At 41.9% G+C, this 23,959-nt stretch overlaps 1 protein-coding gene across 1 annotated transcript in view; it reads right to left on the bottom strand.

The window, feature by feature from the left end:
- LOC145515391 (uncharacterized) overlaps window positions 1–23,959 on the bottom strand; it is a 674,380-nt gene that overhangs the window by 517,578 nt on the left and 132,843 nt on the right. The window contains exon 4 of the mRNA XM_081515667.1: window positions 332–543. The gene's annotated coding sequence lies outside the window, so the exon portion shown is untranslated. The remainder of the gene's footprint in view (window positions 1–331; window positions 544–23,959) is intronic.

The following is a 23,959-nucleotide window of genomic DNA, read 5'->3' as shown; positions in this document are numbered from 1 at the left end:
AATGGGAAGGGCCTATTGGTACACTTCGTACTCCTATCAAGCCTGCAAACATTATTTAGCCTGTCCTTCTTGCTAAACTCTCTGCCAGTTTCAAAGCATTTAAAATAATCAATTAGCTAATCCTTGCACCACCTCTCTGGGCTTAGCCAGTGCTCTTAGAACATTTTAGAGATATTGTTTAAAGAAGGTAGAAACAAAAAATGGCTATCCTCTAAAGCATGGGATTACCCAGTGACGCCTGGCTCCTGTGCAGAAAAGCAGTCCGTGCTTAGGGTTAACACATAAGCAAAAGACTCACACTTCACCAGGGACTCTCACGTTTAGCACTTACCTCTGAAGAAAGGTCATGTGAAAATTCCACAGACTTGAAGAAAGATTAGCAGAGCAGCCAGGGCCCTCTGTGGGAAGCAAACCACCATTTAGATAAGCTGGAGTTCGTGCGGCACAAGGGAAGAGGCAGCCCACATAACTTGAATCACAAGATCAACAGCATAAGGTGAAGAGGAACGAAAAATGACTAGCTTGTAATTGCTCACACCTTACCTGTGAAGAAATGAAGCAGTATAAATTGAGGGGAAACCAAAATATTATATATAATGCTATTACATAAAATATTATTATATTATCATATATTATGGCATAATATATAGTACTGTATATTGCTCTAATGTTACTGCATATAATTATATATAATAGTTGACATTTTTGAGTATTCATACATATTCTTATAACAATTCTGTGAAGTAGATAATCTTATCCTCACTTTAAATTAGAGAAAACTGGGACTTCCCTGGTAGTTCAGTGGCTAAGATTCCACTCTTCCAGTGCAGGGGGCCTGGGTTCAATCCCTGGTCAGGAAACTAGATCCCACATGCCACAACTAAGACCCAGCACAGTCCAAATAAATTAAGTAAATAGATTAGAGAAAACTAAGTTTTAGAGGGGTTAAATAATCTCTTCTCTGAGTTAACAAGTGATGGGCGTGTGTTCAAGCCTAGCTCCGTCTGATGCCACAAGGAAGACGACCATTATACCACACTACCTGCCAGTAATATAAGCACTCATTAAATTATTCTATCCACCAGGGCTCCAGCATAAAAACAGATGGCACATTCCAACTTAATACCACAGGGAAACTTTCATAAAGGTCTTGTCCACAACGAGGCAGGCAGGGGATAGTGAACCCCAAGGGACAATGCAGAGTTGGTATCAGTAGTTCCTGTTAGCACCCAAAAGCCTGAAGGGGCAGTGTAGCTTTGGAATTTGGAAACATAGAGGCTGTGTGGGGAGGAACGTGTTAGAGAAAATATAAGACAGTTCAGAACAAGCCCTACAAAGAGACAGGAAGGGTGATGAACACACAGGACTCAGTCTCCTCTCCCTCTCATAGCCGCCAAGGCTCCCATCGGCCAAGCCCACTTTGAGCTAGAGAGTAAGTTATGCTGGTGAAGACATCCAACTCCCAGGGCACAGAACAAGGTGGAGGAGTGGACCTTAAAAAAAGAAACAGATGGACCAAACATGAATTTAAGTGAGGATCGTGGTGTCATGAGATTTCTCCAGGGTCAGTGTGAAAATGCAAAGAAAGGTATATTAGTCCTAAGGATGAGGTTAGGGATTAGAGGTAGATAAAATTTGGCTTCGAACATAATAATAAATCACATTTGCTAGGACTATTAAAAATAATATTTTATCCTTAATGTTTTACCTTCTGATTGCTTAGTCACTTGAAAAGTGAAAGTGAAGTCACTCAGTTGTGTCTGACTCTTTGCGACCCCATGGACTGTAGCCCTGCAGGCTCCTCAGTCCATGGGATTTTCCAGGCATGAATACTGGAGTGGGTTGCTATTTCCTTCTCCAGGGGATCTTCCTGACCCAGGGATCAAAGCCGGGTCTCCCGCATTGTAGGCAGACGCTTCATCGTCTGAGCTACCAGGCTTAGTCACTTAGTTGTGTTCAACTCTTTTCGACCCCATGGACTGTAGCCTGCCAGGACCCTCTGTCCATAGGGATTCTCCAGGCAAGAATACTGGAGAGAGTAGCCATGCCCTCTTCCAGGGGATCTTCCCATCCCAGGGATCGAACCCAGGTCTCCAGCATTGCAGGCGGATTCTTTACCACCTGAACCACCAGGGAAGCCCTCTGATTAATTAACAATAATCAAAATATGACTGTAAGTTTGCTTGGTTTTTTTTTTCTGCTTGACCTAACGGCTCAATGAGAGAAAGAAAAAGCAGAGTTGAACTAAACTAGCCAGGAAAAAAAAAAAAATTGAGCTAAAAAAGCAGCAATTTCTGCCAATCCTCTTGCCTCATATTTCCTAGGGGACAGCAAGCTCATGAGCTAAACTGTTCTCTTTCGGAGATGAGCAAAGGCGTAAGAACTGAAGATGAGAGAAAAACAACAGATAGAAACAGCCACAAATGAACAAAATAGGAGTCATTTTACCAGAATATCAGCCAAGGGAGCTGTACCTTCCTTGAATTCAGTCAATTGGCACCATATATTGAATAAATATTGATATCTATAAAATCTTCTTTCAAGTTTCTGTCTACTGAAATTGTCTGTGAGGACAAATAACTCCACCACTAAACACTAAATGGACATTGAAACAAAAGTCTGTTATAAAATAATATTTAAACACAATTAGACACAGACATCAACACCAGCCCATTATTCCTTCAAAGACAACACTGGATATTCAGAGGCAAAGAGTGTTTCGTTGTTGCTGTTTAGTCTCTGTCGTGTCTGACTCTTTGCGACCCCATGGACTGTAGCCCGATACGTTCCTCTATCTATGGAATTTTCCAGGCAAGAATACTGGAGTGTGTTGCCATTTCCTTCTCCAGGGGATCTTCCTGACCCAGGGATCAAAACTTTGCTGCCTTGGAAAAAATTATACTACCTGCTGAGGGAGCAGAACTCAATTTAAAGGGAAAGATGGGAAGACGTGCTACACTGTTCATGCTTATTTGATAAATGACTACAACAAAACTAAAGCCAGGCAGTTGAAGAGCATGGATTCCCCTCATGATGTACTTCCTGGTCTAAAGGATGACTCACCTAGGGTACAGTTTCTGCATCATCACCATACCTATCTGTTAGTCATGTCAGGAACAGAGATGGCTAGATTATCAAACAGTGATGCCTGGAGTCCTCTGAGTCATCACCATAAGCAGAAAGACCCACACCCAAGGCACAAGCCCTGTTTCATGGACTTGCCTCACAGGGTGCTGCAGTCCAAGACTAAGGTGTAATTGCGGAGACAGACATCCAGATTATCAGAGCTCCCAGGGAAAGAGTAGCTATTCTGGTCCAAATTCCTCACTTTACAGGTGCAAGGAAGCAGAGGCACAAAGGATGAAGGTGGAAGACACTCATTTCACACCAAGGGGAAACTTGCCATTTTTTTCCCCCTCTTTTGGCAAAGCTTTAAATCATTCAGGTGAAAACATTTCATTTAGCACAATGGCAATAGTAAATAAAGTAACCTAAATGATCACTCAAAAAAGTAACCATACTTTTTCATATACTTATGTATAAAGGGGGAACTGTCATCATGCATGAACGGGGGCAGGAGCTGAGCTAGAAAGGGGAATAAGCACATGGCCAAAGGCAAATCTGAATGAATATATTATAGAAAGGAACAGATGGAGAGCAGCTGAGTGCAAGGGCTTACATAAGTCCATCACAGATAAATGTCCACAGCTTAACTTTAAAATCTTCAGTGTAGACAACGGTACCCAAGAATGTGTTAGCTGGTTTCGGCTTTACTCAAGGGGGCAGCCAGTTGTTCTAACCAGGACCCCGCAATCAGGGGGTGGAAGACCACACACCAGAGACACTGCAGCTACTTGCACTCCAGGTGTTCATTTCTTGGTCCTTAGCTGTGCTTTTGCTCATGAGTATAAAGAATGTCAGAAATGGAATTCTTTTGGTGAAATCAGCAGCATCTTAGCACCATGGTTATAGAAACGGGCTCTCGCTGGTGAAGAGTAAGTCCCCCACACATGAACAAGTTCCAAGCGCGTTAGTAAGTCCAATTTGTTCAGAGATCCGAAAAGGTTAGCCTAGGTACACAATCATTCTTGCTTAGCACTTCTAGGCAGTGCCAGTTCCATCACTGCTGCTTTTACAGTTGCTTCTGGACATCCTGGACTTGAAATAAAGATATTGAACTATCATACTCTATACAAGTATCATACAGTGAAGTGCACAAAAGCACAAGCACTTGTAGAGGATGCACACACATGTGTACACCAAACACGTGAACTCACGTGATTGGACACACGAACGTTCGCATCTTGGAAAGTTTGAAACTTGAAGGTTCACATGTTGGGGACTTACTGTATTCAAGATAATGTGGGTTGGTTAAAACATCTATCAGGACTTCCCTGGTGGTCCAGTGGTGAAGATTTCTCCTCCCAGTGGAGGGGGTGTGGGTTCCATTCCTGGTCGGGCAGCTAAGATCCTACATGTCTCAGGACCAAATAAAACAGAAGCAGTTTATTGTAATAAATTCGATAAAATACTTTTTAAAATGGCCTACATCAAAAAGTCTTTAAAAAATAAACATTTTATAAATATGTATTCATAAATATTAATAAATAAATAAAATATCTGTCACATAAGTATTTATAAATAAATAAAATATCTGTCACATTTCCCACCCTTGATGAACAGAGTAAAGAATGGACTGACGCCTGCATCCTGGATACCTACAAGGGAGATTTTCGATTACATGCTCCTGAGTAAACAGAAATGGAGATGGCTGCTGAGGCGAGAAATAGGCACACTGACACTTCAAGACAGAGACGATTCGATGCTTTGCTTCCGAAAGTAGAAGTTCTTACTTTTGTAATCATTAATTTTTAAGATCTTGAAAGCATATCTTTCAAACATAGACTGTATAGACTAACAACTGGTTACCCTAAAGCCAACATTGTACTAAAAAATAAATAAATAAGGAGATCATATGCTTATCTAGGGCTTCCCAGGTGGCACTAGTGGTAAAGAACCCACTTGCCAAAGCAGGAGACCTAAGAGACTCAGGCTCGATCCCTGGGTTGGGAAGATCCCCTGGAGGAGGGCATGGCAACCCACTCCACTATTCTTCCTGGAGAATCCCATGGACAGAGGAGCCTGGCGGACTACAGTCCATGGGGTCGCAAAGAGTTGGACACAACTGAAGCAACTTAGCCCAGCACACATGGTTATCTACCCCTACCTTCTACCTCACACAAAAATACACTATTCAGGCACAAACACTAGATTTCCCAATTTATGCTATGACTTTCACCAATGCATTTCACTGGATAATTTAACTTAAAATAGCCAAATGTGCTTTACTGTCCAATTTTCATGCAGTAGCATATTACAGCAATCTGTTGATAAACACTTACCCTGCAGTGCTTCTAGATTAAATTTTTAAAACAAACCTCTCAAGACTTTTAACCATTTCCTTTTAAATAATGTTCAGGTTTTTGCAAAACTGCACTTATAAGCATCTCCAACATGTGGGGCTCTGTCTCACACCTTACCCCGAATAGCTTCGCAAATTATTCTAGGATCAAATTACACGTCCACTTTTCATAGGGTACGTTCATTTTTCATAAGGTACCCAACCGACGGCTTTTCCAAACTCTATACTGAACAACGAAGAAGACGTTACAAACTGACAGATAATAACACTGGCGACCGCTGGGGCTCCTGCAATATTAAATACTGAAGATGAAGCGGCCAATTGCACAGACCCAACTGAGGTTTCTTTGCATAATCCTTTAATGAAATGAGACTGCTGAATTAGAAGAAGTTGGGCACCTCTGACCCAGATTCTCAAGTAAGGGTAGTTGCCCTAGATGTCTGTCAAGATTGTGCATTAGACTGTATTCTTAATCAGCGAGCAATCAAAACAAATATTTCACTCTGCTTCATAAATCTATGCTGTGTGATTGCATCTGACACATCTAGGAGAACACAGTCCCTTACAGTTCACTTCCCCCTGTTTCTATATGTAAGCTGCATTGACTTAAACAGGCCTCTCTCCTCTCTGCCCAGGACTAGAGAGACATGTAGGGGATTCAGAGGAACTGGAGAAGCAAGAATTCCTAACTGGTCACTGGAATAGGAATTATGATAACCCCTGCCTCACCAGAACCCAACTGCCAGAGCTGGCAGTGATGTCCCAAACGAGGCCCAGGAAGAAACTGACGTGGTACTCTTTCAACAGGAAAAAAGAGCATCCACATGTTGTTGTCTACTTCAACACTGTTCGTGGGGGCAAAATCAAAAGAGGAAAACAGGAAACCACCTAGATCTCCATCAACAGGGAAATGCTTGAATAAATGATAGTCCATTCATTCACAGACTACTATGCAACCACAGAAGTGATATAACTTGGAGGTTCAAAGAATGGAGCATGAAGTCAGGCTGCCTGGGTTTCTCACTCCACCACGTCCTAATCTATGTGACATTCACAAATGACTCAATGTTTCAAGGTTTCAATTTTCTCAAACGGCAGAAGTTGATGATAACAGTATCTACCTTACAGGGTTCACAAAAGGGATTTAATAAAGTATTCACAAGAGTGATTTGGACATTGGGGCTCAGACAGTAAAGAATCCGCCTTCAATGTGGGAGACCTGGGTTCAATCCTCGGGTCGGGAAGATCCCCTGGAGGAGGGCATAGCAACCCACTCCAGTATTCTTGCCTGGAGAATCCCATGGACAGAGCAGCCTGACAGGCTACAGTCCATGGGGTCGCAAAGAGTCAGACACGACTAAGCGGCTAAGCACACAGCAAGCATTCACAAAAGAAGCTATTAATGATTAAAAGAGTTAAGTGTCTAGTTAGAGCTGATAAATGAATTGCACAGATGTCCTCAGCAGAGTGGGCTTCCCAGGTGGTGCTAGTGGTAAAGAACCCACCTGCCAATGCAGGAGACATAAAGAGATGTGGATCTGACAAGACTGAAGCGACTTAGCATGCACGCCTTGGCAGAGTAACGTTCAAGGGAGGATAATATTTTTAAATGACCCTATGCATCTAAATATATTTCCCTAGGGCCTTCCTGAGGGTCCAGTGACTAGGACTCCATGCTCCCAATGCAGGGGGCCCAGGTTCAATCCCTAGTCAGGGAACTGGATCCTACATGCCACAACTGGAGTTCACATGCCACAACTGAAGATCCTATGCGCCACAACTAAGACCCAACACAGCCAAATAAATAAATAAATAGATGGATGTTGGGGAAAAAAATATATATATATATATATATTTGCCTAGCACATAAAAATCTATAGAAGGATACACACCATTGGAAGGAGAGAGAGGAAGAGAGAATAAATTTTTTCTTTATATATTTTCATGTTGCTTAATTTATAATAATAAGCAGGAATTATGTAATTTGTTAAATCCAGTAAAGTAACAAAAAGTGTGCAGTAATATCCAAGCATGTGTTTGGATATATAAAGTCAGGAGACATCTGGCCTTGGGTAGAAACATGGAAACCAACACTGGGGTGGAGGAGAGGGCACGGCAGTGCTACAGCCCAGACCTGACTTCTTCACTATTTATCTGTGTAAACTGGACTACAGACCCCTAGAGGACACTGGACTGTTGGTCATTAGCTGTGTTGGTGCCCACAGATGTTACATTAATGGATGGCTCCATCCCAAAGAGCATTGATTTTACATGCGTCAGTGAAGACAGACTAAGTGAGACTTCAAAACAGACTGTAAGGACTTCAAAACAAAGGTTTCTTTCTCATTCACATGACATCTCCAGCACTGGGCAGTCACAGCTCCATGCCAGGCTTCACGGGAAATCCAAGCTGATAGATCCCAGCCTTCACACAGAGCCCTACTGAGCTTTGGCAGAAGAAGAAAAAGAATGAAGAGCTATATGTTGGCTCTTAAAGCTTTGCCTAGAAATTACTCACCTCTCCTCTCCTGCTCACATTTTGTTTGCCAGAGAAAATCGATCACACAGGAGTGCATGAGTTGAAGGGGATGGAGACTGAGACGCGTCATTCTGTATCAGTTGGGACATCAATGTGGGTGAAAGGTCCTGTACCAACCGCTTATGTTTCTTCCTTATTTTGTGTTTAGTCACACACCTCCCCTCTCTTCTTAAGAAGAGGTTGACAGTCCCTTCTCTGAACGCTTTGAGGCTAAATGCATTTCAGGATCTGAATTTTTCATATGTTATGGTGTAACACATACTGACAGAATGTGGTCCACTGGAGAAGGGCATGGCAAACCACTTCAGTATTCTTGCCTTGAGAATCCCATGAACAGTATGAAAAGGCAAAAAGATAGGACACTGAAAGATGAACTCCCCAGGTCACTAGGTGCCCAATATGCTACTGGAGATCAGTGGAGAAACAACTCCAGAAAGAATGATGGGATGGAGCCAAAGCAAAAACAATACCCAGCTGTGGATGTGACTGGTGATAGAAGCAAAGTCCGATGCTGTAAAGAGCAATAATGCATAGGAACCTGGAATGTTAGATTCATGAACCAAGGCATATTGGAAGTGGTCAAACAGGAGATGGCAAGAGTGAATGTCAACATTCTAGGAATCAGCGAACTAAGATGGACTGGAATGGGTGAATTTAACTCAGATGATCATTATATCTACTACTGTGGGCAAGAATTCCTTAGAAGAAATGGAGTAGCCATCATGGTCAACAAAAGAGTCTGAAATGCAGTACTTGGATGCAGTCTCAAAAACGACAGAATGATCTCTGTTCGTTTCCAAGGCAAACCATTCAATATCACAGTAATCCAAGTCTATGCCCCGACCAGTAACGCTGAAGAAGCTGAAGTTGAACGGTTCTATGAAGACTTACAAGACCTTTTAGAACTAACACCCAAAAAAGATGTCCTTTTCATTATAGGGAACTGGAATGCAAAAGTAGGAAGTCAGGAAACACCTGGCATAACAAGCAAATTTGGCCTTGGAGTACAGAATGAAGCAGGACAAAGGCTAATAGAGTTTTGCCAACAGAACGCACTGGTCAAAACAAAGACCCTCTTCCAAAAACACAAGAGAAGACTCTACACTTAGACATCACCAGATGGTCAACACTGAAATCAGATTGATTATATTCTTTGCAGCCAAAGATGGAGAAGCTCTATACAGTCAGCAAAAACAAGACTGGGAGCAGACTGTAGCTCAGATCATGAACTCCTTATTGCCAAATTCAGACTTAAATTGAAGAAAGTAGGGAAAACCACTAGTCCATTCAGGTATGACCTAGATCAAATCCCTTATGAGTATACAGTAGAAGTGACAAATAGATTTAAGGGACTAGATCTGATAGACAGAGTGCCTGATGAACTATGAACAGAGGTTTGTGACATTGTACAGGAGACAGGGATCAAGACCATCCCCATGGAAAAGAAATGCAAAAAAGCAAAATGGCTAACTGAGGAGGCCTTACAGATAGCTGGGAAGAGAAGAGAAGCGAAAAGCAAAGGAGAAAAGGAAAGATATTCCCATCTGAATGCAGAGTTCCAAAGAATAGCAAAGAGAGATAAGAAAGCTTTCCTCAGAGATCAGTGCAAAGAAATAGAGGAAAACAACAGATTGGGAAAGACTAGAGATCTCTTCAAGAAAATTAGAGATACCAAGGGAACATTTAATGCAAAGAAGGGCTCGATAAAGGACAGAAATGGTAGGGACCTAACAGAAGCAGAAGATATTAAGAAGAGGTGGCAAGAATACAGCAAGAATACACAGAAGAACTGTACAAAAAAGATCTTCATGACCCAGATAATCACGATGGTGTGATAACTCACCTAGAGACAGACATCCTGGAATGTGAAGTCAAGTGGGCCTTAGAAAGCATCACTACGAACAAAGCTGGTGAAGGTGATGGAATTCCAGTTGAGCTATTTCAAATTCTGAAAGATGATGCTGTGAAAGTGCTGCACTCGATATGCCAGCAAATTTGGAAAACTCAGCAGTGGCCACAGGACTGGAAAAGGTCAGTTTTCATCCCAATCCCAAAGAAAGGCAATGCCAAAGAATGCTCAAACTACTGCACAATTGCACTCATCTCACACGCTAGTAAAGTAATGCTTAAAATTCTCCAAGCTAGGCTTCAGCAATACGTGAACCGTGAACTTCCAGATGTTCAAGCTGGTTTTAGAAAAGGCAGAGGACCCAGAGATCAAATTGCCAATATCTGCTGGATCATCGAAAAAGCAAGAGAGTTCCAGAAAAAACATCTATTTCTGCTTTATTGACTATGCCAAAGCCTTTGACTGTGTGGATCACAATAAACTGTGGAAAATTCTTCAAGAGATGGGAATATCAGACCATCTGACCTGCCTCTTGAGAAACCTGTATGCAGGTCAGGAAGCAACAGTTAGAACTGGACATGGAACAACAGACTGGTTCCAAATAGGAACAGGAGTACGTCAAGGCTGTATATTGTCACCCTGCTTATTTAACTTCTATGCAGAGTACATCATGAGAAACGGTGGGATGGAAGAAGCACAAGCTGGAATCAAGATTGCCGGGAGAAATATCAATAACCTCAGATATGCAGATGACACCACCCTTATGGCAGAAAGTGAAGAAGAACTAAAGAGCCTCTTGATGAAAGTGAAACAGGAGAGTGAAAAAGTTGGCTTAAAGCTCAACATTCAGAAAACTAAGATCATGGCATCTGGTCCCATCACTTCATGGGAAATAGATGGGGAAACAGTGGAAACAGTGGCTGACTTTATCTTTTTCGGCTCCAAAATCACTGCAGATGGTGATTGCAGCCATGAAATTAAAAGATGCTTACTCCTTGGAAGGAAGGTTATGGCCAACCTAGATAGCATATTTAAAAGCAGAGACATTACTTTGCCAACAAAAGTCCATCTAGTCAAGGCTATGGTTTTTCCGGTGGTCATGTATGGATGAGAGAGTTGGACAGTGAAGAAAGCTGAGTGCCATGGAATTGATGCTTTTGAACTGTGGTGTTGGAGAAGACTCTTGAGAGTCTCTTGGACTGCAAAGAGATCCAACTAGTCCATCCTAAAGGAGATCACTCCTGGGTGTTCATTGGAAGGACTGATGTTGAAGCTGAAACTCCAATACTTTGGCCACCTCATGCGAAGAGTTGACTCATTGGAAAAGACCCTAATGCTGGGAAGGATTGGGGGCATGAGGAGAAGGGGACGACAGAGGATGAGATGGTTGGATGGCATCACTGACTCGATGGACATGGGTTTGGGTAAACTCCGGGAGTTGGTGATGGACAGGGAGGCCTGGCGTGCTGCAATTCATAGGGTCACAAAGAGTCAGACACGACTGAGCGACTGAACTGAACCGAACTGAACCATTCTTTAGGTAATACACTAAACAGGATCTTCGCAGCAACTTGTATTAATACTTCTGCAGCAAAACACATAAATATCCACATTAAATGGGATAAATAAAGACTAGAAACAGTCACATTTCAGTGTAGACCTTGTATTTCTACCAAATAAGCCTGCACCATACTTATGGGGAAAAAATTAGGATTTTCAAAGCTTTTTGGAATTCATAATTGCAGATAATGGTAGTGAATAAGTACAATCAAGAATTGTTTTAAAAAGAATTATCTAAAAAATTGTTGCTCTTCAGTCGCTAGGTGGTGTCTGACTCTTTGCGACTCCATGGACTGCAGCACGCCAAGATTCCCTGTCCTTCACCATTTCCGGCAGCTTACTCAAACTCATGGTGCCATCCAACCAGCTCATCTTCTGTCGCCTCTTTCTCCTCCTACCCTCAATCTTTCCCAGCATCAGGCTCTTTTCCAATGAGTCAGCTCTTTGCATCAGGTGGCCAAAGTATTGGAGATTCCAATGAATATCCAGGGTTGATTTCCTTTAGGACTGACTGTTTTGATCTCCTTGCTGTCCCAGGGACTCTCAAGAGTCTTCCCCAGCACCACAATTTGAAAGCATCAATTCTTCGGTGCTCTGCTTTCTTTACTGTCCAGCTCTCACATCTGTACATGAGTACTGGAAAAACTATAGCTGTGACTGTATAGACCTTTGACAGCAAAGTGATGTCTCTGCTTTTTAATACACTGTCTAGGTTTGAAATAGCTTTCCTTCCAAGGAGCTTTAGAATCAATTTGCTTTAATGTCTTTTCCTCCCACAGAAAAGAAACACAAGTCCTACTCCTTGAAGAATTTAAAGAAAAACTATATATTTTGGCAGTTCCATGAGGCCTCCATCCTACTTCCTGTCAGAGACATCCCAAATCTAAAGTAGCCAAAGAATGAAAACCAAACCCTTGAATATGCTCCAGATTTCTCTTCACTTTGACTTATGTTTATATCAAAGATATGACTTTATTTGAATTAATTCCAGGCAGGTAAAGTTCTAATATTTATTCAAGAATTTGGACCTCATAAGTAACAGTATGGTAGGGAAATCATCTTGAAAAAATATTAAGAGGAGAAACCAAAAACAAAACCGAGGAAAAGGCAAATACCTCACACCATCCCACAACAAAGGAGATTAGCTGGCCTGCTCATAGCTCCAGAAAGAACACATAACAGGCACTATTCCAGGAGCTGGTGTGTGGAAAGGAGCAAAATTTATCATCAAAAGATCTAAGTCTGATTTTCAACTCTGACGCTTATTTGCTGAATGAGACTTAGCAACATTCAGAGCATCAATTTCTCATATAGAAGACAAGTTTAGTGACCCACCTTACCTATCCATCTACATCACAAGAGTGCCTAGAGACTCAAAGAAGCAAACATGGGAAACGGAACCGCTATCATGCTGCTGGCCCCGTAGAGCTGTCCTGAGAATCCCTCTTCCAGCCATCTTTCCTCCTCATGAACACACAGCAGAGACCAACTGAGAGTTCACTGGCCTCTTCCCATCTCAAGGTATAGTCTGCTCTTCTAAAAATCTACGTAAATGCCGCAGAGCAGCTGGACCCATGTGCCACAACTACTGAGCCCGTGTGCTGCAACTACTGAAGCCCATGCACCTAGAGCCTTGCTCCACAATTAGAGAAGCCACCGCAATGAGAAGCCCATGCACTGCAACGAAGAGCAGTCCCCCCTCATCACAACTAGAGAAAACCCACGTGCAGCAATGAAGATCCAGAGCAACAAATAATAAATTTTAAAATAAGAAAGAGCCAAATCTGATTTTTAAAAAATCGTATGGAAACATATACACTACCATATGTAGACAGCAAGTGGGAATTTGCTGTCTGACTCCGAGAACTCAAACTGGGGCTCAGCAACAACCTAGAGGAGTAGGCAGAGGTGGGAGGGGGGAGGGAGGTTCAAGAGGGAGGGGACATATGTATACCTATGGCTAATTCATGTTGATGCATGGCAGAAACCAACACAATATTGTAAAACAATGATCCTTCAATTAAAAATAAATATATTTAAAAAAAAACTATGTCAAAACATGTGCTCTTATCCAGAGTTTGGCTTTGTCTCAACTGTCCACATGCTTTATCTAGTTCCTTCTATTTAGGAAAAATAGAAGAACAGTCTATGCAAAGTTTTCATAGTGATATCAGCCTCAGGAAGTCATTTGACAAGCTGCAGTGACTACCAAGAAGGCAAGCCAAGTCAGAGTTTAAAATACATAAGATAAAATGGCACTACCCTAGTTCAGCTGGGGCTTTCATTCAGATGAGACAAATATTCCAATCTGAGGAAACACAGAGACAAGTAGTTGATTTAGTTAAGGCAGGAAGATCATAAGTGATTTCTCTTATTATTTTATAACAAACAAGAATTGAGAAAAAAAAATGTGTCCTTACTGACTTCATTCTAGTTCGATAACATGTATCAAGAATTTTTGTGGAAAAGTTGGCTCATATAATATGTGAGTTTAAGGGAGGAGGGGAGGCCAAGGATAAAAAAAAAAATGTTTCAGAGTCAGGAGTAGTTTTCTTTCATGTGGACCATTTTTAAAGTCTTTATTGAATTTGTTACAATATTGTTTCTGTTTAACATCTTGGCTTTTTGGCCACAGAGAATGTGGGATCCTAGCTCCCCAAACAGGGATTGAGCCTGCACTCCTGCACTGGAAGGCAAAGTCTTAACCACTGAACCACCAGGAAAGTCCCTGGAGTCAGGAGTATTAATTATAAAGGCCTCTTGTAAATTTTAGACTCCAGAACTGTTCAGTTTAAGTCCCTGATTTGGAGAGGCTGTTTGTCCTTCTTCTGTGCACAGTTCATATTAAAAGAAGGAAATCGGTATCTTAGATCAGTAAAGCAATATTACCTGTTATTCCTAAAAGAGGTAAAAAAATATGGGGAAAAATCTCTTGAAAACAGCAGGGACATCAGGAATTACTGTGAACAGGAGAAAGAGAATCACAGCTTTCATGTTCTTCATTCAAATAAATTCCTTTCCAGGTTCCCACTCCTATAATTTATACTTACTTTTTAAAATGTAGACGTCTTTACATAGCTTCATTCAACATGTTCACTTCAGTTCAGTCACTCAGTCGTGTCTGACTCTTTGCGACTCCATGAATCGCAGGACACCAGGCCTCCCTGTCCATCACCAACTCCCGGAGTTTACCCAAACCCATGTCCATTGAGAACCCCTAGAGGAGAGCACGGCAAACCAACTACTCCAGTGTTCTTGCCTGGAGAATCCCCATGGACAGAGGAGCCTGGCGGGCTGTAGTCCAGGGTTGCAAAGAGTCAGATACGACTAAAGCAATTTAGCACACACACACAGACAGAAAGATATAGGGATGTCCTAAGTTATCAGAAGGCGAGTGGCTCAGACCAGGAAAATATGTTTAAATATTTTTTGCAATACCATCAAATGGGCTGAATGACACGAAGGGGTATCATAATATGAATTTGTATTCCATGCACCAAGATATGGCAGTGGATACCGGCAAGATATACCGGTGGATCTGGGCCCAAAGCTTTCCTGCAGATCTGCTTCCCTGCAGTGGCAGAGGAGCTGGCTAGCTGAAGGCTCAGGAACTGTACAGAGCCACAGATAAATTTGGCTGCGGTCTGGATGCAATTCACAGCCTACAAAACAGACTGCTTCCCTGTGTGATTTTGTTCAAGGTCGGGATTACACTTTGAAAAAAATAAAACCTCCTAAGTGTGAGTCAGGCAGCCAAATACAATTGTGATTAAGACCCTCTGCCAGGGGCCCCTCCAGGGTCATGGACACTGTTCAAGCCACTGCTTTGTCATCTCAGCAGGGAAGGGTTCCCATGGCTACCTAGGAGCCCCTGCCCATTGCTGGGTCACCGGGTTTCCTATCTGTGTGACACGAATGGTATCATCTGTAACTGCTGACAGCACACTACATCTTCCAGCCAATGTGATCTGGGGCTGATGTGATGTTTCATCACTTTGGTCCATGCAAACCAGACACTAAGCATCCCTTTCATAACGCACAGTCAGCAGGCTCTGCGTGTGGACCTGCTGCAGAAAACCCTGGTGGCCTTAAAGCAAACTGCAGAGTCCCAGCACCCACTCTCTGGTATCCTGCTCATGTAGATCTGAGTGGAAAGGCCCAAGAATCCAGACCAAAGCAAGCACCTTTTTGTAATGTAGGTCAAAGGCCTGTGTTGTGAGAAAGCACGAGCAAAGAGGCTGAAATGATGGCCTAGCCTGTGAACATATTTTAAACTAAACACAGAAAATAGCTCCTTCAAAGACACCGTAAATTCAACGGCATGAAAATTCTGCTGGGGTTTAATTTCAGCACTGGCAGTTTTACCGATGATGCAGATGCCCTAAAGTTTAGTATTAGTCTTTAGCTTGCAAACTAGTCACAAGAAGCCATGAATACCTTATGCAAATTCTGATCCACCAGTGACCAAAGAAACTCAATATCTTATGCATGACTGACGGGGTCGAGGGAGACACTCAGCATCAGGCCGTATCACCCAACACTATATATTTTCCTATTTGGGTTCATAACCCAGCATCTTGAACTTGTACTCTATTTCAGTGGCGATAATGTGACTTGATTTATGCACCAAGGCGACATGCCTCACATAATGCAAGTACTTGATTTACAATTGATTTTAAGGCTCGTGCTGCCCAACTTAATGAATGAACCACTTTACTTGTCATCTCTTTAATTTCAACCCTCCTCTTAAGCCCAAATTTATTTTGCACTTCTCCAGATTTTTCTCTACCTTTCTTACTCTGTGCCACTATTAGTAAATGGTTCTTTGGGACATAAAATGTAACATGTCTGCCAAAACTGAAGGAAAGAGGCAGAGGACATTGAAAAAAGAGAAATGAAAAGGGAAGTAAAGGAAAGAGTGGGAGAGGAAGATGAAGAGAAGGAGGAAGAAAATGACTCCCCATCAGTCCCTTCCAAGCAAAATGTGTTACTGTTCTTGGGCACTCCTGCAGCATTCATCCAGTCACCACCTCCATCTTTCCCTTCCACTCACCCAACGACACTAGCTCCCACAACATCTCCCAACTCCAGTGATCTAGCCTGTGTGAGCCCAGGAGGCTCTCAGAGATTCAGTAAAGACTCAAAACCTAACTAGTGCCCAACTGTCTGCCTCCTTTTTAAAGAAGAGAGCCCTGCAGGTGACACACCTGTGCTGGAGATGCCCCAGCTCCATCCAGCAACCTGTAGTCCACACACAGCGAGGTCTCAACACCCACCCGGTGTTCTGCATTCAACCTCTTTCCCAGAAGCAATGAGCCAGCACTCAACAAATACTCAGAAACATTTATGAAGAGTAGCATTTATGAAGTCAGGTACTGTGTTCAATGCTGGGATGCAGGGTTTAATAGGATTTAGAGTTCACATCGCTTCCCTGGTAGAGCTGGTAAAGAATCCACCTGCAATGCGGGAGACTCTGGTTCAATTCCTGGGTCGGGAAGATCTGCTGGAGAAGGGAAAGGCTACCCACTCCAGTATTCTTGGGCTTTCCTGGTGGCTCAGATGGTTAAGAACCCACCTGCAATGCAGGAGACCTGGGTTCGATCCCTGGGTTGGGAAGATCCCCTACAGAAGGGAATGCTACTCACTATAGTATTCTGGCCTGGAGAATTCCATGGACTGAAGAGCCTGGCAGGCTACAGTCCATGGGGTCGCAAAGAGTCAGACACGACTGAGCAACTTTCACTTCCACTTCACTTCACTTCAGAGTTCACATCAGATTATAAGGGGCAGACAGAAAAAGAGACAGCCACACCTGCTGGAAGAAACTGTGGAAGATTTCCTCAAGGAGAAGACGCAATGTTGAGCCTCAAAGTTTGAGTTGGAGGGACTTCCCTGGTGGTCCAGTGGTTAAGAATCTGTCTTCCAATGCAGGGGAGGCAGGTTTGATCCCTGGTCGGGGAACTGCACTCCTACATGCCGCAGGGCAACTAAGCCCATACCCACAACTACCAAGCCCTCGCACCACAACTAAGCAGAAGCTCACGTGTGGTGACTAAGACCCGATGCCGCCAAAGACAAATAAATTTAAAAAATAAATAAAAGTTTTTAAATATTTAAAAATAAAAATTTAAATAAAATAAATTTAAAATTGTATTATTTATTATTATTTATTTAGCTCAACCCCCTAGGGCTATTTTTTAAAAAGTCTGAGTGGGAGTTTGCCAGCTGAAGAAATAGGAGCAAAGATGGATTTAGTTCAAGACAAGGAAGAGGCATGAGCAAAGACAAGAAAGTGTGACATAGTTGGTGTGGGGGTATCCAAGCAGTTGAGCATCACTAAATCATGAAGTGTGAAGTGTGGCAGGGAGGGAAGGGTGCTGCATGAAGCTGAAGGTCAGAGGCCAGGATGTGGAGAGCGAGAATGCCTCACAGAGTCTCTTGAGTTAATTTATTGAGCAATGGGAAATTGCTATGGATTTTCCTTTTCAAGAATGATATGCCAGAATGGCCTTTTAGGAAGACCTCACCTGCGGTGGTGTGAATCTTGCTTCTGAGCTGGGTTGGGGCCGATGGTAGGGCACCAAGGTGAAAGGTATCAAGACCACTCAGGAGACTTCTGTAACAGTCTAACCCAGACCCTATGAGATTCCAGATAAGGACTGGAGAAGCCAGCATGAAGAGAAAGGGATGGATCTGAACGATTGTGTAGAAGGCTAAAGCAACTGGGTGTCCTCAGATCAGGAGAATTCTGGGGAGATTTCCAGCTCTCTGACTCAGGTGATTTGGCAATAAGTTTACTGAAGCACAGAAGGAAGAGGAAATCTTGTTTGGGAAATGAGGAGTTACTTGTAAATTTCATCATGAATTCCAAATCCCTTTACACAAGCCATTCAACATCCATAGATTCAGAGGCTTTTAAAATGCTACTGTCTACATTATTTAAAAAAGAGAAACAGAGAGAGAGCTATACTCCCCAAGGGTTTGTTCTCTGCAGTTGCACCATCTAGATTTCAATTTGTACCTTCCTGACTCCATTACAATAAATGTCCACATACCAGGAAGATCTGTTCTGCTTTCAACACTTATTTCATCACCCTGTTTATTGGATGCTATCCTGTCCACGTTTACGCCTTTGGTATTTTTGATGTCAAAGACCAGCTGCTGTGTGGCTAGTGATTCAGCCAAGCACTGAGCGCAGACAGGATGAGCTCTGCAGTCTTGGTAAGAGAACATCCTAAGGGCTCTGTCTCTACCTTTTATTTCATATTTGGATGGACCTAGAGAGTGTCATTCTGAATTAAGTAAGTCAGACAGAGAAGGAGAAATAACGTATGACATCCCTTATATGTGGAATCTAAAAAGAAATTACGTAAATGAACTTACTTACAAATCAGAAAGAGATTCACAGACTTCTAAACAAACTTATGGTTACCAGGGGGAAGGGATAGTTAGGGAGTTTGGGGTAGTCATGTACACACTGCCACATTTAAAATAGATAACCAACAAGGATCTATTGTATAGCACATGGAACTCTGCTCAATGTTACATGGCAGCCTGGATCAGAGGAGGAGTTTTGGGGAGAACAGTTTACATGTTTATGTACAGCTGAGTCCCTTCACTGTTACCTGAAACTATCATAACATTGTTAATCAGCTACACCCCAATACGAAATGAAAAGTTCAAAAAGAAAAAAAATGAGAGACAGACCTCAGAGAACTCCCTTGCCCCTTCTGCCAAGTGGGGAAACAGCAAAAAGACAACCATCTATGAACCAGGAAATGGACTGTCACCAGACACTGAACCTACTAGCACCTTGATCTTGAAATTTTCAGCCCCCAGAAAAGTGAGAAATAAATTTCTATTGTTCATTTTTTAAAAAGATCAAATCATGACAATTTACAACATATTAATTTTGTGTAATAAATATATGAATATTTGTTAATACATCATTCTGTATTTTTTATTTCTTTAATCCTCAGATTTAATTTCCAGAAAATCACCTCTTTATTCTCTTTTATCTCCTTATTCTCACCAGTCATCCCTCTCTCCTTCTCAAACACAAAACTTGGGGAATTTTCTTCTCCCTTTAATTAGGCTGTGAATTTGTTGGGAGAGAAAGGGAAGAATAAAAATATAAGCAAGATATGTCTTTTCTAAGACAGCCTACTGAATGGGAGAAAATAGTTGCAAACCATGAGACCAACAAGGGGTTAATATCCAAAATATACAAATAGCTCATAGAATTCAGTATCAAAGAGACAAACAACCCAATCAAAAAGTGGGCAGAAGGCCTAACTAGATATTTCTCAAAAGAAGACACACAGATGGCCAATAAATACACAAAAGTGTACTCAAAACACTGATTATTAGAGAAATGCAAATCAAAACTACAATGAGGTATCACCTCTTGCCTGGAGAATTCCATGGACAGAGGAGCCTGGCAGGCTACAGTCTGTACGGTCGCAAAGAGTCAGAAACGACTGAGTGACTAACTTCACACTGCTCAAAATGACCATCTTCAAAAAGTCTGCAAATATTAATAACCAATGCTAGAGAGAGTTTGGAGAAAATCAAACCCTCATACACTGTTGGTGGGAATGTAAACTGCTGCAGCCAGTAAGGAGAATAGTATTGAGGTTCCTTAAAAACTAAAAATATAGCTACCATATGATCTAGGGTATATATCTACTACCAATCCAAGGTATATATCCCTAAAAAATGAAAACTGTAACTCAAAAAGACACATGCACCCCAATGTTCACAGCAGCACTATTTACAAAAGCCAGGACATAGAAACAACCCAAGAGCCATCAAGAAACAACTGACTTAAGAAGATGTTTTACACACACACACACACACACACACACACACACACACACACACACACACACAGAGTGAAATATTACTCAGCCATGAAAAAACAATGAAATAACGCCATTTGCAGCAACATGGATAGACATAGACAATATTAGACTCAGTGAAGTAAATCAAAGACAAGTATTATATGATATTACTTACATATGAAATCTAAAAAATAATACAAATGAATCTATATACAAGATAGAAGCAGATTCACAGACATAGAAAACAAACTTATGGTTACCAAAGGGTAAAGAGAGGAGGGAGGGATAAATTAGTAGTATGGGATTAACAGATACAAACTATTACACATAAAATAGATATGCAACAAAGATTACGGATAGCACAGGAAACTATTCAGGATCTTGTAATAATCTATAGTGGGAAATAATCTGGAGAAGGAAATGGCAAGCCACTCCAGGATTCTTCCCTGGAAAATCCCATGGACGGAGGAGCCTGGTAGGCTACGGTCCATGGGGTCACAAAGAGTCGGACATGACTGAGCAACTTCACTTTCTTTCACTTTCAATCTGAATATATATATATACACATATGTATAACTAAATCACTTTGCTGTATACCTGAAACTAACACAATATTGTAAATCAACTATACTTCAATAAAAAAAGATATGTCCTTTCCAAACTAAAGTCCTTATTAAAATGCTACAATATTTCCAGAAATATATGTATTAGTTGGGAATACCAGACCACCTGACCTGTCTCCTGAGAAATCTGTATGCAGGTCAAGAAGCAACAGTTAGAAATGGACATGGAACAACGGACTGGTTCCAAATAGGAAAAGGAGTACGTTAAGGCTGTATATTGCCACCCTGCTTATTTAACTTATATGCAGAGTACATCATGAGAAACGCTGGGCTGGATGAAGCTCAGGCTAGAATTGAGATTGCGGGGAAGAATATCAATAACCTCAGATATGCAGATGACACCACACTTATGACAGAAAGCAAAGAGGAACTAAAGAGCCTCTTGATGAAAGTGAAACAGGACAGTGAAAAAGTTGGCTTAAAACTCAACATTCAGAAAACTAAGATCATGGCGTCCGGTCCCATCACTTCATGGCAAATAGATGGGGAAACAGTGGAAACGGTGGCAGACTTTATTTTAGGGAGCTCCAAGCCACTGCAGACAGTGACTGCAGCCATGAAATTAAAAGACACTTGCTCCTTGGAAGAAAAGTTATGAACAACCTAGACAGCATATTAAAAAGCAGAGACATTACTTTGCCAACAAAGGTCCATCCAGTCAAAGCTATCGTTTTTCCAGTGGTCATGTATGGATGTGAGAGTTGGACTATAAAGAAAGCTGAGCGCCAAAAAACTGATGCTTTTGAACTGTGGTGTTGGAGAAGACTCTTGAGAGTCCTTTGGACAGCAAGGCAATCCAACCAGTCCATCTCAAAGGAAATCAGTCCTGAATATTCATTGGAAGGACTGATGTTGAAGCTGAAACTCCAATACTTTGGCCACCTGATGCGAAGAACTGACTCATTGGAAAAGACCTTGATTCTGGGAAAGATTGAAGGCAGGAGGAGAAGGGGATGACAGAGGATGAGATGGTTGGATGGCATCACCGACTCAATGGACATGAGTTTGAGTAAACTCTGGAAGTTGATGATGGACAAGGAGGCCTGGCATGTTGCAGTCCATGGGGTCACAAAGAGTCAGACACAATTGAGCAACTGAACTGAACTGATTAATACAATATACATGTATACATATATTCCAACTTGAGTTAACAGAGCCACCTCTGTTTACTCTCTGAGAAAATTTACAAACAGTATATAAAAAAATAAGGCATCAATAAGGCATCAGTTCAAACTTCATGCTGCACATTTTTTGAAAAACTTGTTGATCCCAAATATCCCCAAAAGGTTTGCTTAACCTCACAATTCAGCTCCCTGAGAAGCACACTCTGAAATGGAGTTTGCATTCAGGGTATTTATTGGAAAGTGCTTTCAGGCTTAGTATCCAGAGGGAAGGAAGGAACACTGGCAGATGGAAAAACTGGACCACATGCAGGAACACAGGCTTCAGCTGATCCTACTGACCCTTCAGGGTCGTCTCAGTTGGGGCTGGAGGGCCAGGCCTTTATATCTCTACATTAACCAGGCAGTCCAGCCATCAGATGGGAGCCGCCCTTGGATAAAGAGGCTTTTTGTAGCCCAGTACAAGCCCCAGGAGAGAAACTCAGCTGGTAACTGTCCACTGCCTGTACTCTTAGTGTTTGGGGTAATAGGTCTTCAGTCCTCCTGAAAGGAAATGCTGATAAGCACCCCCACACAACCTATTTTACACCTCAGAAAGGAGGCAAAACTGTCATTAATTACATGTTGAATTAATGTCAGCATGGAGACCGTTAGCAGGTCACTTAATGCTGTGGGACCCACTTTCCTTAACCATCAAGTGAGGCAGGATAGAACTTTCTCAAGTTTCTTCAGGCCAAAGGATCTAGACGTGGGGTAAACTGATCATGCTGTGGAATTATGTTCTTATAGTGTCTATCTGTACTTTCTATGTGCATTTGGGGCCCTTTCAATACACAATATATGCCATATAGTTACGCTTACTTTGTATGACCTGAATTAGTGCAAGTACTTTGAATGCCTCTGATAGCTCTAAAGAAGATTTAGAAAAAAATATAGAAAGATGTTTCTTTGTTTTAATGACATATAATTTGCCATACCTATGTTTTATTTGATTCTTTGTTTGGTATGAACATGCAGGTCTTCAATTGTGGTGTTATTCTCATTAGAAAATATGATTTTTAAAAACCTGCTTGAGGACACAGTCTTCAGGAATGTGTTAGGGCAAAAAAAGCCAGGAGCGTCTGCAGTAAATCAACAAGGGAGAGGAGGCACCCAGAATAACAATGAGAATAACCACGATACAATGCTCTTTGTGCTTGCAGTAAGAACTAAAGAAATGTCCTGGGGAAACAGAGGCTACTTCAGAAACGGAAATGAACTGAGATAATCATCTGACATCTCACAAAACAAACAATCAAACAAAAGCAGAGATCTACATTTTGAGGGCGTGGCTGTTGGCTTGATTTGCAAGAGACATATTTCCAAAGATTCCACTAACCGAGACCATAAACAGCGGGGCGGGATTAAACAGAGCATCCTGAACATCTTAGAACACTGGTGTCAACTGAAATTGGCAAAACAATAATGATGTTGCTTTTGTTCTGAGTTCTCTGGAGTTGCTGTCATTGCCCAGACACTCTTTGTCCTAACTCCAAGGGAAGGCACTCTCTTCCACTTCCTGTTAATAGTATTTGTTCCTGCACTGTGTCGTATTTGTCCCTACACTGTCAATCCACTTCCCTGTGGAGTCAGGGTCACCCGTAATAAAATCGATCTTCCTATACATCTTTCCAAAAAATAGCATTTAAAAATAACATAAGTTTCATATGTATATGCACCAATATGTTAATGAAAGCTTCTAACAGTCAAGAGGATACTGTCTAAAAATCCAACAATAAAGAACTTTTTAAATCAAGTATAGAATATCCATTGGAAAAGACCCTAATGCTGGGTAGGATTGGGGGCGGGAGGAGAAGGGGACAACAGAGGATGAGATGGTTGGATGGCATCACCGACTCGATGGACATGGGTTTGGGTAGACTCCGGGAGTTGGTGATGGACAGAGAGGCCTGGTGTCCTGCAATTCATGGGGTCGCAAAGAGTCGGACACGACTGAGCAACT

Source organism: Giraffa tippelskirchi, chromosome 1, assembly GCF_054371585.1.
Source record: "Giraffa tippelskirchi isolate mGirTip1 chromosome 1, T2T-mGirTip1v1.2.pri, whole genome shotgun sequence".
NCBI classification, from domain to species: domain Eukaryota; kingdom Metazoa; phylum Chordata; class Mammalia; order Artiodactyla; family Giraffidae; genus Giraffa; species Giraffa tippelskirchi.
This window is presented reverse-complemented; position numbering and strand designations above follow the sequence as displayed.